The 18,044-nt window shown below is 37.1% G+C and overlaps 1 pseudogene; it reads right to left on the reverse strand.

Annotated features, from left to right (window-relative positions):
* Positions 1 to 18,044, reverse strand: part of LOC136391771 (titin-like) — a 93,179-nt pseudogene that overhangs the window by 47,951 nt on the left and 27,184 nt on the right.

Raw genomic sequence — 18,044 nt, forward strand, 5'->3', positions numbered from 1 at the left:
AGAGCATCAACCTGAAACACTGAGGTCACTGATTTGAAACCCCAGGTTTGTGCAGTCAAGGTACATGCAAGAAGCAATCAGTGAAAACTCAACTGAAACAATTACAAGTTGTTGCTTCTCTCTCTCTTTCCCCTTTCCTAAAATCAATAAATAAAATCTAAAAAAAAATTAATGAACCCCCACAGTTGAAATGATGCCTGTTTCAACATAATGAGGACTTAAATTCAAGTATGAATATTTTTATTAAGTCATCAAAACAATCAACAAGAAAAGTACAGAAAAATTACCTTTCTTTCCAACTACTGGTACTGTCCCAGGGGCAGTGATAGGGGTTGGAGCAGTCTCCATGGGAGGGTTTGATTGTTTTCACTTCTGTAAAAAGATCTCCATTGCATTATTGTATATGTTTGTCATTTCCTAAAACCTATTTTGGTGGCTTATTTCCTTCTTCTGATGTAACTTGAAAATGTTCAAATATCTAGTTCTTCAGAGAATATTTTCTAACTATAATATAATCCACATGTTATACAATAATATATTTTATATTTATTGTATTAAATAAAATGTAATGATATATTGCAACAGAAATCATTTGTTGTGTACTGACATTTTCTTATGAACTACACATTATTCATGTAAAACATGAAGAAATATGCTGTTGGCATTGAGAATAAGCTTACTCACCTGGTTCAGACTTTGGCTTGGGTTCAGATCCAGGGAAAGGTATTGCTGGCTTTATTTCAGGCACTAAAAATGTCCACAACAATAAGCAGGTTAACACAGTATTTTTAATGTGTTTTACAAAGTCAAACCAAAATTAGGCAGACAAGTCTTAGAAGATACTAAAATTGATATACATATTCACCTAATCAAAAATTTAATCTAAGTACATTTGTATTTTAAACAAAATATTTGGAAAATATTAGAAGGCAATTTTATTGGTCCTGGTGGTATTGTTCATCTCACTGATCATAAATATATTTTTTTCTAGTGTTTAAAACTTAGTAATTTATTTAAAATGGGATGGTCATTAGCCAATTGCACATAAGAGTGACATGGTAAAGACAGTTAAGCTGACTAGATTAAAGGTCACATTCAAATTGTAATGCCAGTGTAATGATATTTTAAATGACGTATATTTGCATTTTTAGAAACAATTAAGAAAGTGTCAGTAAGTTTGTACCTTATGCTGGTTCAAAATTTTCTTTTCTGTTTTTGTGACTGTGGCTGGAGGTGCTTCAGCCTCTTCAGCAGCTTTTGGAGGTGGTTCTGGTACTTGAAGATAATAAGGTTATTTTCTAGTGTTAGTGTAGTACTTAGAAATCAACCAATATGAAATAACTAGACCAAATTGTTTTACAAAAACTTAACTGATGGCTTTTTACAGCTCTAAATCAATCAATAAAAATAAAAAAGTTAAAAACCTATATTCTATCAAATAATTTCTATTTCTTTTTTACTCTGCCTTAATTTTTCTTATTTCATCCACTTCTTCCCTTACCAAGGGAAAGGAAAGAAGTTACCTCTCTCTCCCTTTCTAAGTCACTTTCATAATAGCCACCAATATTGAAACCTTTCATAATAAACTAATGATTAAAAAAACCCAGTGACGTCAGAGAAATGGAGTTGTGAGGAGCGCGACTGACAAATCTCCCAAAATTTCAACAAGTTCATCAACCAGAGGCAAAAAAAAATTTCTTGGAGCGTCCGGGAGTTCCACACACTGAAGGCAAAGGTAGGGTCAAGCGGAAAATTGACTAAATATATAATCAACTCTGAATGAAAGAAGTTGAACAAAAAAACACTTTGCCTTCCTCACTAACCTGAGTAAAGGCTGCTTTCACTTGGAACTGAGAGTCAGGGGGTGGGGGGGCTAAGGGTGTGGAGGAGCCTAGGCTGCCACACGGACATTCATTCAAGCTGAGGAAAAAGTGTGCCTGTGGTGAACCAGCCCACACTAGCAAATCCACACACCTCAAGCAAACACGTGCACCATGAGCAGCAGCTGCCAGCGGCGCACAGGGAGTGCACCAAAGTGAACTTCCCTACACCTGAGCTTCTCTGGGTGGGAGGGGCACCTCACCCAGCCATTCAAGCTAACAATCAAGCATAGGGGGAGAGGCGCCCGGGCAGCTTGCAGTCCTTTCTGTAGCAGATCAACGGATCCAATCACTGAAATTAGCTTAATCCAGTCTGCTCACCTCCCAACTGACCTAAGCAGCTCTAACTGACAAGATCTCTCTCAGTTCAGGGATCTAAGACAAGAGGCATGATATTTTTTAGTGCCTCTTGCTAAAGGGGTGGGAGCAACTTCTGATTGTCAGAGCTTTCATACTCAGGGATATATGCTAAAAAGAGGGACTTGGCAGATGTTAAGACCTCCTGTTCTGCAGGCAGTGATTATAGCATCTTCTTCCCAGCCAAAACAGGTTACAAAGTGTGGAAATCCTGGGGAGAGTGGTCCTACAGAATTCTAGGTGTGCTGAACAGGCCTGGAGGCTCATAGAAAGTCACCTTGAGAGCATCTGGCTCCCAGCCCTGCCTGATTATGCTGGCGGCTGTGACTGCCAGAGCCTTACCCAGAGCCCTGCATTGAGTGGGGATAGAGTGGGGATTTGACAGCTCTTTGAGCCTTTTACTCCTCACACAGAGGCAGCAGCAGCCTTGTAGCTGGATCATCAGGCTGCTAATTCAGGAAGGGGAGACTAGGAGAGAGGCTCCATGAAAACAGACTCTCTCATGTCGGAGCCTGCAAATGCTAACAAGCCTTCACTACCAACGAGACTGAAGCCTAATATATGGCATCACCGTAGAGTCTCATCAACTGCAAATCTCTACCAAAGCATGCCACAGGGGCAGAGCCAAGGTATAGAGTCACCGAACAGGAAGAGGGAGAAGAATGAAAAAGGAAGAAGTTAACCTCTTGAAATCAAGAAAAATCCATAGACTTTATAACTTGTTCCACTATTTTTTTTGTTTCTTTCATCCTCTTGCCTTCATTATTACTATTACTATTTTCCCCACCTTGGTCCTTTAATTCTCTGCCCGTCTTATTCTGTCCTCTTCTTGAACTACACTACCTGTAAGTGTAACATTTTATTTCTTTTCTTCTTTCTTACTCTTCATGAGGGTTACACTGCAAAACCCTTAACTCTCTCTCTCTCCTTCTTTTTGTTTTTTTCTTTTCTCTTCTTTTCCTTTTCTCCTTGTTCTTATTTCTCCCTCTCTATTAAGTTTTTCTTTTCTCCTTTTACTTTTCCTCTCATTCTATCCTCAATCATAAACAAATTATTTAATTTGGGATTCGTATTTTTTTTGTGGCATTTTGGGTGATTTTTACCTCACTTTTTAATTCATAAGCATTCCTCCCAACCCGGGATCTCCATTCTATTTAGTTTTTGCTCCACTTAATACAATAGTTATTTTTTTTCCTTTTTTCTGTTTCCCTCTTATCCTCATTGTTGACCATCACTTACAAGCAAATTATTTTATACTTGACCAAAACTTCTTCCTTTTTTGCATTTTGTGGGTCCCTACTTCCGTTTTTGCCCTTTGAACCATTCCCCCCAACAAAGGCCCTCCATTATAGACAGTTTTTGTTCCATTTAGCATAATATAATTCAGAGTTCATCATGATATTTTCCTAAGGAGGAGAGGAAAGGAGGGGAAGAGAAGAAAAAAAAGGGGGAGGGATAATAAATTATTGGTTTTTTTGTTTTTATTCTTTTTTCCAAATTTTTTTTCCATTTTTCATTACTTTTTTTTTTACTTTTTATTCTTTATTAATTTTCATTAGTGCTATTAACAAAAACCACCCTCAGATGCCATTAAGAAAAAGGAAATCAAATATCATGGATACAAAAGATAGAGAAGTAGCACAGATAGATGTAGAAAAATCTATGGAGAAAAAATTTAATATATTGGAAACCTTGGAGCTAAATGACAGAGAATTTAAAATAGAAATCCTAAAAATACTCAGAGATACACAAGAAAACACAGAAAGGCAATTTAGAGAGCTCAGAAAACAACTCAACAAACATAAAGAATATATTACCAAGAAAATTGAAACTATAAAAACAAATCACACAGAGATGAAAAACTCAATTCATGAACTGAAAAACGAGGTAACAAGCTTAGCTAATAGAACAGGCCAGATAGAAGGTAGGATTAGTGACATAGAAGACAAGAAACTTCAGGCACAACAGAGAGAAGAGAGAGACTCAAAAATTTAAAAAAAAATGAGAATACCCTACAGGAATTTTCTGACTCCATCAAAAAGAATAACATAAGAATAATAGGTATATCAGAGGGAGAAGGAGGAGAAAATGGAATGAAGAATATCTTCAAACAAATAATAGACAAGAACTTCCAAAGCCAGTGGAAAGAACTAAAGCCTCAAATTCAAGAAACAAACAAAACAACAAGTTTTCTTAACCACAACAAACCTACTCCAAGGAACATCATAATGAAAATGGCACAAACCAACGACAAAGAAAAAATTCTCAAGGCAGCCAGAGAAAAGAAGCATACTACATATAAAGGAATGCCTATTAAATTATCACCAGATTTCGCAGCAGAAACTTTACAAGCTAGAAGAAAGTGGACCCCAATATTTAAAGCCCTGAGAGGGAGAAACTTTCAGCCAAGAATAATATACCCATCAAAGCTATCCATCAAATACGAAGGAGAAATAAAAACATTCACAAATATAGAAAAGATGAGGGAATTTATCATCAGAAATTCCACACTCCAGGTAATACTAAAGGGGGTTTTCCAACCACATTTGAAGAACAAAACAAAACAAAACCAAAAATAAAAGCTCCACCAAGAACACACAATAAAACCAAATTTAAACTGTGACAACAAAAGCAAAATAAAAGGGGAGAGGACAAAGATTAACAGTAGCAAATAACAATGAACTGCAGAAACACTCATAAGATAGGGTACTACAATGAGTATGATATAGCATAATAATTATTTAATGGTAATCACCCTCAAGCAAACCGCCACAGAAGCAAATGACTTAAAAAACATAGCAACAGAGGAAAGAAGTATGGAATACAAAGAAACAAAAACAAACGATAGAAAAACAAAAGAGAAGAATCAAACAAGATACAAAACTAACAAAAAAGCAATTTATAAAATGTCAATAGGGAACCCACAAGTGTCAATAAATACACTAAATGTAAATGGATTAAACTCTCCAATAAAAAGACACAGAGTAGCAGAATGGATTAAAAAAGAAAATCCAACTGTATGCTGCCTATAAAAAACACATCTAAGCAACAAGGATAAAAACAAATTCAAAGTGAAAGGCTGGAAAACAATACTCTAAGCAACTAACATCCAAAAAAAAAATCAGGTGTAGCAATACTGATATCTAATAATGCTGACTACAAGACAGAAAAAGTACTCAGAGACAAAAATGGTCATTTCATAATGATTAAGGAGATACTGAATCAAGAAGACATAACAATCCTTAATATATATGCACCAAACCAAGGAGCAACAATATATATAAGACAGCTACTTATTGACCTAAAAACAAAAACTGACAAAAATACAATCATATTGGAGACCTCAATACACCGCTGATGGCTCTATATTGTTCATCCAAACAGAAAATCAATAAAGATATATTGGCCTTAAATGAAACACTAAAGCACCTGGATATGATAGACATCTACAGCACACTTTATCCCAAAGCTACAGAGTATACATATTTCTTTAGTGTACATGAAACATTCTAAAAAATTGACCATATGCCGGGCCACAAAAATAACATCAGCAAATTAAGAAAAATTGAAAGTGTACCAAGCCTATTTTCTGGTCCTAAAGCCTTGAAACTAGAATTCAACTGCAAAAAAGAGGGAAAAAACCCACAAAAGTGTGGAAACTAAACAACATACTTTTAAAAAATGAATGGGTCAAAGAACAAATAAGCGCAGAGATCAAAAGATATATACAGAGAAATGAAAATGACAATACGACATATCAGAATCTCTGGGATGCAGCAAAAGCAGCAATAAGAGGAAAGTTCATATCACTTCAGGCCTATATGAGCGAACAAGGGAGAGCCCAAGTGAACCACTTAACTTCACACCTTAAGGAATTAGAAGAACAAAACAAGGACAACCCAAAACCAGCAGAAGAAAGGAAATAATAAAAATCAGAGCAGAAATAAATGAAATAGAGAACAAAAAAACTACAGAAAAATTAACAAAACAAGGAGCTGGTTCTTTGAAAAGATCAACAAAATTGACAAACCCTTGGTAAGACTAACCAAGGAAAAAAGAGAAAAGACTCATATAAACAAAATCCAAAATGAAAGAGGAGAACTCGCCACAGACATCATAGATATACAAAGAATTATTGTAGACTACTATGAAAAACGTTATGCCACCAAATTCAACAATCTAGAAGAAATGAATAAATTCCTAGAACAATACAACCTTCCTAGACTGAGTCTTGAAGAAGCAGAAAGCCTAAACAGACCAATTATCAGGGAGGAAATAGAAAAAACTATTAAAAACCTCCCCAAAAATAAAAGTCCAGGCTGAGACGGTTATACTAGTAAATTCTTTCAAACATTCAAAGACTTGGCTCCTATTTTACTCAAAGTCTTCCAAAAAATTGAAGAAGCAATACATCCAAACACATTTTATGAGGCCAACATAACCTTCATACCAAAACCTGGCAAGGACGGCACAAAAAAAGAAAACTACAGACCAATATCACTAATGAATACAGATGCTAAAATAAAAAAAACAAAATATTGGAAAATGGATTATCACAACATATTAAAAAAATAATACATCATGATCAAGTGGGATTCATCCCAGAATCTCAAGGTTGGTTCAACATATGTAAAACGGTTAATGTAATACACCATATCACCAAAACAAAGAACAAAAACCACATGATCTTATCAATAGATGCAGAAAAGGCATTAGATAAAATACAACACAACTTTATGTTTAAGAAACTCAACAAAATGGGTATAGAAGGAAAATTTCTCAACATGATAAAGGGCATATATGATAAACCATCAGCCAACATCATATTAAGTGGCATAAAACTGAGGACTTTCCACCTTAAATCAGTAACAAGACAGAGTTGTCCTCTCTCTCCACTCTTATTTTACGTGGTGCTAGAAGTTCTGGGCAGAACAATCAGACAAGAGAAAGAAATAAAAGGCATCCATATTGAAAAAGAAGAAGTAAAGGTATAACTTTTTGCAGAGGATATGATCCTATACATCAAAAACCCCAAAGACTCCACCAAAAGATTACTAGAAACAATAAACCAATACAGTAAGGTAGCAGGATACAAAATTAACATACAAAAGTTCATACCCTTTCTATATGCCAACAGTAAAATATTAGAAAATGAACTGAAAAATATAATCCCCTTCACAATTGCAACAAAAAAAATAAAATACCTAGGAATAATCATAACAAAGAATGTAAAGGACCTATATAACAAAAACTACAAAGCATTGTTAAGGGAAATCAAAAAAGGTACAATGAGATGAAAAAATATTCCTTGTTCTAGGATAGGAAGAATAAATATAATCAAAATGGCCCAATTACCCAAAGCAATTTATACATTTAATGCAATTCCCATCAAAATTCCGATGACATTTTTTTAAAAAATGAAAAAAAAATCATCAAATTTATATGGAATTATAAAAAACCCCGAATAGCCAAAGCAGTCCTAAGGAAAAAGAATGAAGGTGGCGGCATTACAATACCTGACTTCAAACTATATTATAGGGCCACAACAATCAAAACAGCAAGGTATTTGCAGAAAAATAGACACTCAGACCAATGGAACAGAATGGAAAGTCCAGAAATAAAACCACATATATATGGTCAAATAATTTTTGATAAAGGAGTCAACAACACACAAAAAAGAAAAGAAAGCCTCTTCAACAAATAGTGCTGGGATAACTGGAAAGCTACATGCAAAAGAATTAAACTTGACTACAGCTTGTACCCTTGTACTAAAATTAATTCAAAATGGATCAAAGACCTAAACATAAGACCTGAAACAATAAAGTACATAGAAGAAGACATAGGTACTAAACTCATGGACCTGGTTTTAAAGAGCATTTTATGAATTTGACTCCACAGGCAAGAGAAGTGAAGGCAAAGACAAATGAATGGGACTACATCAGACTAAAATGTTATTGCTCAGTAAGAGAAACTGACAACAAAATAAACAGACAGCCAACTAAATGGGAAATGATATTATCAAACAACAGCTCAGATAAGGGCCTAATATCCAAAATATACAAAGAACTCATAAAACTCAACAACAAACAAACAAACAATCCAATAAAAAAATGGGAAGAGGACATAAACAGACACTTCTCCCAGGAAGAAATACAAATGGCCAACAGATATATGAAAAGATGCTCATCTTCATTAGTTATTACAAAAATGCAAATCAAAACTGCAATGAGATACCACCTCACACCTGTTAGATTAGCTATTATCAACAAGACAGGTAATAGCAAATGTTGGATAGACTGTGGAGAAAAAGGGACCCTCATTCACTGTTGGTGGGACTGTAAAGTAGTACAAGCATTATGAAAGAAAGTATGGTGATTCCTCAAAAAACTGAAAATAGAACTACCTTATGACCCAGCAATCCCTCTATTGGGTATATACCCCCAAAACTTAGAAACATTGATACGTAAAGACACATGTAGCCCTATGTTCATTGCAGCATTGTTCACAGTGGCCAAGACATGGAAACAACCAAAAAGCCTTTTAATAGAAGGCTGTATAAAGAAGATGTAGCACATATACACTATGGAATACTACTCAGCCATAAGAAATGATGACATTGGATCATTTACAACAAAGTGGTGGGATCTTGATTACATTATTCGGAGTGAAATGAGTAAATCAGAAAAAAACAAAAACTACATGATTCTATATATTTGTGGGACATAAAAACGAGACTAAGTGACATGGACAAGTGTGTGGTGGTTACGGGGGGGGCGTGGGAGGAAAGGAGGGAGAGGGGAAGGGAGAGGGGGAGGGCACAAAGAAATCTAGATAGTGGATGATGGAGGACAATCTGACTTTGGGTGATGAGTATGCAACATAATTGAATGACAAGATAACCTGGACATGTTTTCTTTGAATATATGTACCCTGATTTATTGATGTCACCCCAGTAACATTAATGAAAATTTATTTATAAAATAAATAAAATAAATAAAAACCACATAAAAGCCCCCAAATTTTTTTGTTTTATTTATTTATTTATTTATTTTTTATTTATTCATTTTAGAGAGGAGAGGGAGAGACAGAGAGAGAGAGAGAGAGAGGGGAGACAGAGTGAGAAGGGGGAGGAGCTGCAAGCATCAACTCCCATATGTGCCTTGACCAGGCAAGCCCAGGGTTTCAAACCAGCGACTTCAGTATTTCCAGGTAGACGCTTTATCTACTGCGCCACCACAAGTCAGGCAAAAGCCCCCAAATTTTAAGAAACTTTTGCTGACACCTTCCCATGAAGTTATTCTGCAGTGATCCTAATTATTTCACAGTCATTTCTATTAAAATAACTTAATTAGAAAAACAATCATAACAATAAAGTGCAGGGAAATATATGAACAGATTTGAGAATTACTACAAAAATGTTTCTAAAGAAAGCAGACAATGAAAAACAGAGATGGGATATGAAGCCATGTTTGTAGCTTACTCCACTTATGTTTACAAGATAAACCTTTTGTTAAATGTCCATTCTGTTAAAAGATAATATCACAGATTGTTACTGAGATTCCTACTTGTTGGTTTTTTAATTTTTTCTACTTTTTTAGGTTCTACTTTAGGTTCTTCTTCAGGTCTCTTTCTTAGAACTTAAAAGAGAAAAAGTTTATATGGAAACCAAGACAGACAAATGTAGACTTTGAATAAACATAACAAGCATAAATAACATACAAAGCACAGAAAATGAAAAGCATGCCACCTGACCTAGTGCCCTGGGAAATTATCATTCACACTAAAAGTGTGGTTTTTTTCAATCAAAGGTTGTGATGTTAATTTAGAATAGCACTCAGAGTTACTTTATATCAATAGTCTATTCAGAGACAAGTCTGTGGCAGTAATGACCCAAACACAAAATGAAAAATTTGAACAACAACAAACTCTGACCATAATTTATGTTGTAATTTTAATGAGAAATATTTAAGTAAGTATAAAGTGTACTGAAGGGTGGTAGCTAAAGAAATGTAGCCGAGAGATCAGTAATTCTATGTGAGGACAAAGTTAGAACTTGATTCTTTATTTGAATATTTTGCTTTTAATTCTGTATTATCTTATTAGTATAAAATACTAGAAAGGTTCAGTTTTTTAAAAAATATTTTTATTAGTTGTGGTGATGTGTCATACTTTAAAACTGAATACTGAATTTAGGTTTAAGTAGTTTGGTGTAATTTACAGTATTTAATAGATTTAGTATATTTTACTATATAATTTGATCATGAAAATGACAGCTATCATCACTGATATTAGAGTGTTATCAATTTAGATGTCTATTAAATAAGTTTTAAAATACTGTGAACACTTACAAAATGTCTGACTTCTTATAAAACAGATATGAAAATTATAATCTTAATTTTAATGGCATTACAAATAAATTTTGATAAATAGGGATCTAACTGAAAGAAAACCAAGGGACAGAAACATTTGTAAGACTTTAAGTCTACTTTTATATACCTAAAGCTGATATAACAGTTGAAAAATACTATACCGCTTTAGAGAACAACTTCTTCCTTTGGTTCAGGTTTATGTTCAGGAGGTAATTTACGAACTTTCCTTTCAACTGTGAGCACTTAAAAGAATAAAATTTCAAATTTTGAAATAAATTAATGCAAACACTAAGTTTCAACATTTAAAATGTCATTTTCGGCCCTGGCCGGTTGGCTCAGTGGTATAGCGTCGGCCTGGCGTGTGGAAGTCCTGGGTTTGATTCCTGGCCAGGGCACACAGGAGAGGCACCCATTTGCTTCTCCACCCTTCCCCCTCTTCTTCCTCTCTGTCTCTCTCTTCCCCTCCTGCAGCGAGGCTCCATTGGAGCGAGGATGGCCCGGGCACTAGAGATGGCTCCTTGGCCTCTGCCCTAGGTGCTAGAGTGGCTCTGGTCGCAACAGAGTGACGCCCCAGAGGGGCAGAGCATCACACCCTGGTGGGCAGAGTGTCGCCCCCTGGTGGGTGTGCCGAGTGGATCCCGGTCGGGCACATGCGGGAGTCTTTCTGACTGTCTCTCCCCGTTTCCAGCTTCAGAAAAAGAAAAAATAAAATAAAATAAAATGTCATTTTCAAAACTAGTTAACTATGGGAGACTCCAAGATGGCAGCAGAGTAGGCAGACGCACAGACTCTCAGCTCATACCACCAAACTGGATTACAAACTAATTTAGGAACAATTAGCATGAAAACCCAACTTTGCACTATAAGAAAAGGTCTCAAAAACCAAGGAGCAAAGGAGAAGCCACAAGGAGCCTGGTAGGGAGCACCGGGGCGTGGTGAAGAGTCCCCTACTTCCAGGAGCAAACAGGGGAAGGGGAGGTGAGGCTGAGAGCTCAGAAGGGCTCTCATTCCAAGGAAAAGAGCAGAAAATATCACTCACAGACACTTGCCTGAGGACCTGAAAATGAGATGTGCTGAGAGGGCTGGCTTGTCTTCCACAGTGATGGGCAGAGGAATGTGTGGGATGACCTGAAAAGGTGACTTATTCAGTGCAGAGACAGCCATAGCTGGGGGAGAGGTTGATCCCTCCACACAGCACAAGCCTAAAGTGGTTCAGTGTGACCTACCTTCAGAAAGCTCTCCAGCTCCAATCAGCGCAACAAGACACAGCTGAAAACAAAAAGTGGGAAGGAGGGGCAGTAACTCAGGTCTTCATGGAGATCTGAGATACACCTCCCCCTACTGAAGCAGAGAAAGCACCCCTGCCCAGAGAAGCTGGCAGATCATATACCTTCAGAGTCTCAGGTTACACCCACGCATTCCTGAATACAGTTTCAAATAAGGCCCCTGCTGAGACCAGTAAACAAGATTATCACCTAGTTAAGAAAACGGAGAGATGACGTCAGAGTAATGGCGCGGTAGGAAGCGATACCAATAAATCTCCCCCAAAACTCAACAAGATCTTCAACCAAAAACAGAAAAACCTATCCTTGGAGCCTCCAGATGTTTCACAATACACCCAAAGGTATGGTCGAGCGAAAAATTGGCTAAATATATAATCAAACCCCGAAGGAAATAGGGAGTAAGAAATACTCCGCCTTCCTCACTAACCTAAACAGGGCAGCTTTCACTGGGAACTGAGAATATAGAAACTAAGGTGGGCAAAGGGGGTGAATAGATCCAGGCCGCGGCACAAACAGCCGAACCAGGCTGTGGCATGGAGATCCAAGCAGAGGAAAAACTGTTCCTGCGGCAACCCGGGCAACACAAGCTAACACTCGCGCCAAACCCAGACAAAGAAAGACAAGTGGGGCAGCCATTTTCCCCAATCTCCTGGTCAGTGCATGCACATAGTGGGCGAGAGATTCCTTCCAAAGCCCCAGGAGTGGGCGCCCATGTTATCCCACAGAGAGGCAGAGTCAGGGGCCTTTGTGTGGGCCAAAAGCAGAATCTCCGGACCGCCCCAGCGCCCTGGGAAAGCCATGCACGGGGAGGGAGTGAGAGCCAATTTCAACATTGGAACTTTTCCGTTTGTGAGGGGTTTCACTCAGAGTGTGAGGCAGCCGGCCTGATATTCTGGTTGGCACGCACGGAGAGTGGGCAAGAGATTCCTCCCAGCACCTCAGGAGTGGGCGCCCGTGTTACCCCACAGAGAGTCAGAGTCAGAGGCCTTTGTGTGGGCCAAAAGCGGAATCTCCAGACCGCCCCAGCACCCTGGGAAAGCCACACACGGGGAGGGAGCGAGAACTAATTCCAAGGCTGGAACTTTTCTGTGCGCGTGGGGGTTTCACTCAGAGGGTAAGACTTCCGGCCTGATATCCTGGTCTGCGCGCGCAGATAGTGAGTGAGAGATTCCTCCGAGTGCCTCGGCAGTGTGCGCCTGTGTTATCCCACAGGCCTTTGTGTGGGCCAAAAGCGGAATCTCAGGCCGCCCCAGCAACTTGAAAAAGCCGCGCATGGGGACGGAGCGAGAGCCATTTCCAACGCTGGAACTTTTCTGTGCGGGAGAGGGTTTCACTCAGATTGTGAGACTGCCGGCCTGATATCCTGGTCTGCGCGCACAGATAGTGGGCGAGAGAATCCTCCAAGTGCCTCGGCAGTGCGCGCCTGTGTTATCCCACAGAGTGGTAGAGCCAGAGGTCTTTGAGTGGGTGGAAGCCTCGCCTGATTATGCTAGCAGCACTGACTGACTGAGCCTTATCCAGAGCCCTGTGCAGAGTGGGAATAGAGTGGAAAGTTGCCAGCTCTTTGAGCCTCTTACTATCCAGGCAGAGGCAGCCGCAACCCCATAGCTGGATTATCAGGCTACTAATTGAGGAAGGAAAGACTAGGAGAAAGGCTCCAGGAACAAGGACTCTTTCACTGGCGCAGCATATAAATGCTAATGAGCCTCAACTGCCAATGAGACTAAAGCACAATACATGACCTTGCCATAAAGACGTATCAACTGAAAACCTCTACCTGAGTGTAACAAAGGGGCAGAACCCGGGGTACAGAGTCACCAACCAGGAAGAGGGAGAGAAAAGAAAAAGCAAGAAGATAACCTCTCAAAATCAAGAATAATACGCAGACTTTATAACCTATCCCATTTTATTATATTTGTTTGTTTGTTTCTCTTATCTTCATTCTTGATATTTTTTTTTCCTCCTCCAATTTGGTCGTTTAACTCTCTGCCGGTCTTACTCTCTCCTCTCCTTGAACTACACTACCCATAAGTGTTAAATCTCCCATTATCTTTTCTTTCCGCTTCCTTTCTCTCTATGAGGTTTGCACTACAAAACCCTTAACTCTCTCTCTCCTCTTTTTTATTTTTCCTTCTTTTAGTGGTTCTCTCTTTTTCTCTCTCTCTCTCTCTCTTTCTTTTCTCCCTCTATATTAGTTTCTTCCTTTCTCCTTTATATCTCCTCTCATTCAAACCTCAATAATGAACAAATTATCTTATCTGGGACTCAAACTTAAGTTTGTAGCATTTTGGGGGGTTTTTACTTCACCTTTTTAACTCACTAGCAGTGCTACCATCCCTGGCTCTCAATTTTATCTAGTTCTTGTTCCACTAAATACAATAGTAATTTTTTAATTTGTCCCCCCATTTTCCTGTTTTTCTCTTATTCCTCTCATCATAACTCTTAGTCAACCAATACCTAAAAGCAAATAATTTTATTCTTGACACCAATTTTTCTCTTATTTGCTTTTTGTGGATCCATACCCCCTTTTTTTTCTTTTTGCCCCTTTATTACTTCTCCTCAATTCAGGCCCTCCATTACAGGCATTGTTTGTTCTATTTAGTCTCAAGAAAGAGGAGACAGGAGAGGAGAGGAAAAAAGGAGGGGGGAATAATTTCTTTTTTTTCTTTTCAATTTTTCATTTCTTTTATTTTTCTTTATTTCATTATTAATTAAAAAAAAACAACTCTTTTTGATTTTTTTAAACTTTTTATTCTTTATTAAATCTCATTAATACTGTCAACAAAACCACCCTCAGATGCCATTAAGGAAGAGAAAATCAAATATCATGGATACAAAAGAAAGAGAGGTAACACAGCTAGATGAGGAAAAATCTATGGAGAAAAAATTGAATATATTGGAAACCTTGGAGCTAAATGAATTTAAGATAGAACCTTGGAGAATTTAAGATAGAAATCCTAAAAATACTCAGAGATATACGAGAAAACACAGAAAGGCAATTTAGGGAGCTCAGAAAACAACTCAATGAACAGAAAGAATATATTTCCAAGGAAATTGAAACTATAAAAACAAATCAAACCGAGATGAAAAACTCAATTCACAAACTGAAAAACGAGGTAACAAGCTTAGCTAATAGAACAGGCCAGAGAGAAGAGAGGATTAGTGAAATAGAAGACAAACAACTTGAGGCACAACAGAGAGAAGAAGAAAGAGACTCAAAAATTTAAAAAAATGAGATAGCCCTACAAGAATTATCTCACTCCATCAAAAAGAATAACATAAAAATAATAGGTATATCAGAGGGAGAAGAGAGAGAAAATGGAATGGAGAACATACTCAAACAAATAATAGATGAGAACTTCCCAAGCCTGTGGAAAGAAGTAAAGCTTCAAATTCAAGAAGCAAACAGAACTCCGAGTTTTCTTAACCCCAACAAATCTACTCCAAGGCACATCATAATGAAATTGGCACAAACCAACGGCAAAGAAAAAATTCTCAAGGCAGCCAGGGAAAAGAAGAATACAGCATATAAAGGAAGGCCCATTAGATTATCATCAGATTTCTCAGCAGAAACTCTACAAGCTAGAAGAGAGTGGGCCACAATATTTAAAGTCCTGAAAGAGAGGAACTTTCAGCCATGAATACTATACCCATCAAAGCTATCCTTCAAATATGAAGGAGAAATAAAAACATTCACAGATACAGAAAAGATGAGGGAACTTATCATCAAAAACGCCCCCACTCCAGGAATTACGAAAGGGGATTCTCCAATCAGATACAAAGAACAAAAAAAAAATAAAGCCACAAGTAAAAGCTCCAAGAAAAAAATAAAAAAACCAAATTTAAACTGTGACAACAACAAAAAGAAAGGAGGGAGAAGATGGAGATTAACAGTAGCAAAGGACGATGGAGTACAAAAGTACTCACAAAATAGTGCACTACAATGAACAGGGTAGGAACACTTTTCATTACTTAAAGGTAACCACCATTGAAAAACCACCACAGAAACACATGACATAAAAAAAGATAGCAACAGAGGAGAGATGTATGGAATACAACCAAATAAAAATAAAAGATAGAAAAATGAAAGAGAAGGATCAAACAAGACACAAACCTAACAGAAAGCAATATATAATGGGAATAGGGAACTCACAAGTGTCAATAATTACACTAAATGTAAACGGATTAAACTCACCAATAAAAAGGCACAGAGTAGCAGGCTGGATTAAAAAAGAAAATCCAACTGTATGCTGCCTATAGGAAACTCATCTAAGTAACAAGGATAAAAACAAATTCAATGTGAAAGGCTGGAAAACAATACTCCAAGCAAATAACATACAAAAAAAAAGCAGGCATAGCAATAATCATATCTGATAATGCTGACTACAAGACAGCAAAAGTACTCAGAGACAAAAATGGCCATTTTATAATGGCTAAGGGGACACTGAATCAAGAAGACATAACAATTCTTAATATATATGCACCCAACCAAGGAGCACCAAAATATATAAGACAGCTACTTATTGACCTTAAAACAAAAACTGACAAAAATACAATCATACTTGGAGACCTTAATACACTACTGACGGCTCTAGATCAGTCATCCAAACAGAGAATCAACAAAGATATAGTGGCCTTAAACAAAATACTAGAGCACCTAGATATGATCGACATCTACAGGACATTTCATCCCAAAGTGAGTGAGTATACATTTTTCTCCAGTGTACATGGATCATTCTCAAGAATTGACCATATTTTGGGCCACAAAAACAACATCAGCAATTTCAGAAAAATTGAAGTTGTACCAAGCATATTTTATGATCATAAAGCCTTGAAACTAGAATTCAACTGCAATAAAAGAGGAAAAAAATTCCACAAAAATGTGGAAACTAAACAACACTCTTTTAAAAAATGAATGGGTCAAAGAAGAAATAAGCACAGAGATCAAAAGATATATACAGACTAATGAAAATGACAATATGACATATCAGAATCTATGGGATGAAGAAAAGCAGTGATAAAAGGGAAGTTCATAACACTTCAGGCATATATGAACAAACAAGAGAGAGCCCAAGTGAACCACTTCATACCTTAAGGAACTAGAAAAAGAAGAACAAAGACAACACAAAACCAGCCGAAGAAAATAAAATCAGAGCAGAAATAAATGAAATAGAGAACAGAAAAACTATAGAAAAAATTAATAGAACAATGAGCTGGTTTTTGAAAAGATCAACAAAATTGACAAACCCTTGGCAAGACTTACCAAGGAAAAAAGAGAAAGAACTCATATAAACAAAATCCAAAATGAAAGAGGAGAAATCACCACGGACACCGTAGCTATACAAAGAATTATTGTAGAATACTAAGAAAAACTTTATGCCCCTAAATTCAACAACCTAGTAGAAATGGATAAATTCCTAGAACAATACAACCTTCCTAAACTGAGTCAAGAAGAAGCAGAAAGCCTAAACAGACCTATTAGTAGAGAAGAAATAGAAAAAACCATTAAAAACCTCCCCAAAAATAAAAGTCCAGGCCCGGACGGCTATACCAGCGAATTTTATCAAACATTCAAAGGAGACTTGGTTCCTATTCTACTCAAAGTCTTCCAAAAAATTGAAGAAGAAACAATACTTCCAAACACATTTTATGAGGCCAACATAACCCTCATACCAGAACCAGGCAAGGATGGCACAAAAAAGAAAACTACAGACCAATATCTCTAATGAATACAGATGCTAAAGTACTAAACAAAATACAAGCAAATCGAATACAACAACATATTAAAAAAATAATACATCATGTTCAAGTGGGATTCATCCCAGAATCTCAAGGATGGTTCAACATACGTAAAACGGTTAACGTAATACACCATATCAACAAAACAAAGAATAAAAACCAGATGATCTTATCAATAGACACAGAAAAGACTTTCAATAAAATACAACACAATTTTATATTTAAGACTCTCAACAAAATGGGTATAGAAGGAAAATATCTCAACATGATAAAGGCCATATATGATAAACCATCAGCTAACATCATATTAAATGGCACTAAACTGAAGGCTTTCCCCCTTAAATCAGGAACAAGACAGGGTTGTCCACTCTCTCCACTCTTATTTAATGTAGTACTAGAGGTTCTAGCCAGAGCAA

The sequence above is a fragment of the Saccopteryx leptura genome, chromosome 2 (assembly GCF_036850995.1).
Source record: "Saccopteryx leptura isolate mSacLep1 chromosome 2, mSacLep1_pri_phased_curated, whole genome shotgun sequence".
Classification (NCBI taxonomy): Eukaryota; Metazoa; Chordata; class Mammalia; order Chiroptera; family Emballonuridae; genus Saccopteryx; species Saccopteryx leptura.